The 1,928-nt window shown below is 37.3% G+C and overlaps 1 non-coding gene across 1 annotated transcript; it reads right to left on the bottom strand.

Moving 5' to 3' along the window:
* Positions 1–703: 703 nt before the first annotated feature.
* On the bottom strand, positions 704–825 carry LOC127214561 (small nucleolar RNA SNORA26). Its single transcript, XR_007833861.1, has one exon. It is a non-coding gene; the product is annotated as a small nucleolar RNA SNORA26 (small nucleolar RNA).
* Between the last annotated feature and the right edge of the window lie 1,103 nt (positions 826–1,928).

The raw sequence follows: 1,928 nt of genomic DNA, 5'->3' as shown, positions 1-1,928 counted from the left end.
ATAAATAAAGGGAAAAGAGCTCAGAGGCAACACATAAAGAGAAATGGGATGATTTAATTTAGAAAAGCTGGCTAGAAAAAATCTGAGCTAAGGTCAGCCATTCGTAAGTAAGAATAAATCTCCATGTATTTATTAAGGAGATAGGTGAGGGACACCATCCCTACCAAAGATTTTTAAAATCCAGTAACAAAGAAAAGTATCAATGATCTGGGTTGGGTTCTTTTCCCTGAGTTCAGGTTCATGAATTATCCCTATGCACTGGGTTTGAAATAACATTTCCTGCAGAGGAAAAACACTGATCCGCAGCTTGTCCTCTGAGGAAGGGAGAGTGAGAAGAAACAACTGATAGAGCTTCAGAGTTGGGATTTAAACCCTTCCTTCCTGTCTCTTGAGTTAAATTAATGCAGTTTGAGCCCAAAAAGGAAATGGCTCTTTCAAAAACAACCATAGAAATGATGGGCTTGACTCGTTCCAGGCATCAACATACACCATCTAGAAACAACACAGCTGTCTTCTCCTTGGGGTCTGACAAAATGAACAACAAATCCTTAGATAATTACTATCTATAAAACCTGTTTTATGCTAGTACATGACAAGGACATTTTACAAGCTGATATCTACAGCTTATTAACTTCTACCAAAAAAAAATACATGCAATAGTATCCTCTTTTTTTATTCCCTGTATCTTTATTTTCCTTTTTACATCTGTGACTCCAGAAAGAATCCAAAGTGTAGGTGCACCGCCTCTGCTCTGGGTTTCATGGAGAGTTCCTTTAACCTTGTGTTTTAGATCCTTAAGGTACAGGACTGACCATACAAGGGCTCAGAAAAGGGTTAAAAAATATTTTATCCTGGTCCTGTCTCTCTTTTTCTCACCTGAGCCACATACACAAAAGTGTGATATCATGTTGCAAGGCAATGATAACAACGATTTGCCTCTAGGATCACAAGAAAAGATATTCAGGCATGGAAATTATTTCCATTATCTCCCTCCAAAGACTACGAATGTATAACCAAGCCCTTCACATACCCTCTAAAATATTCTTCCACACCTCACAGAGTACTGCCTGCAGTTAATTGCATATATTACTTCTTCCTGAATCCATCTTCCCTCAGTGGGTTATTCTAGTCTTTATCACCAGGCCCCAATACTAACTGATCATAAACAAGTAGATTGACTCCTCTGATAGCAGATAAAAAAGGCTAAGACTAAAACTGTTACTAGAAACAAAGATGTGATGGAAAAGGCTAGTTCAGTCTTTAAGATGTAGGATTTTATGCAAGAGAACCACAAAATGAAGTAAATCTGTTGAAGTAAGGATATTATTTTTAGATCTCACTTTCAGTGAATCAGCATGAAAAGAGAACGAGGTAAAATTACTACAAATAAGTTAGACTATCATACTAGCAGAATACTATGCAATAATAGCAGAAAATACATTCACTCTCAAATGTACATGGAAGATTTTTCAGAAAAAATCCAGGCACTATGCTAAAACACACCTCAATATTTTCTTTGTTTGTTTTTTGTTTTGTTTTTAAATAATCAAATCACAGGGGCCAAGCCCAGAGAAATGGCTCAGCAGCTGAAAACATTTGCTGCTCTTGCAGAGGAGCATACTTCAGTTCCCAGAATCCATGTCAAGAAGTCCCTAAGTGCCTGCCCATGACTCTAGCTCTGTGAGATCTGACGCCCTCTTGCTGCTTCCTTGGGCAGTTGAAGCTACAAGCACATACAAACATACAAATAGTTTAAAATAGTAAAAATTCAATTAAAAAATTCCCATGTCGAGAAGCATATTCTCTGATTACAATGGGTTAAAATTAGTTATCAAAAAAAAAAAAAAACAGGAAGGGCTGGAGAGAGAGCTCAGCAGTTAAGAGCATTTGTCATTCTTGTAGATAAATGACCCATGTTTGGTTCCCAG

The sequence above is a fragment of the Phodopus roborovskii genome, unplaced genomic scaffold (genome assembly GCF_943737965.1).
Source record: "Phodopus roborovskii unplaced genomic scaffold, PHOROB, whole genome shotgun sequence".
Taxonomy (NCBI): domain Eukaryota; kingdom Metazoa; phylum Chordata; class Mammalia; order Rodentia; family Cricetidae; genus Phodopus; species Phodopus roborovskii.
This window is presented reverse-complemented; position numbering and strand designations above follow the sequence as displayed.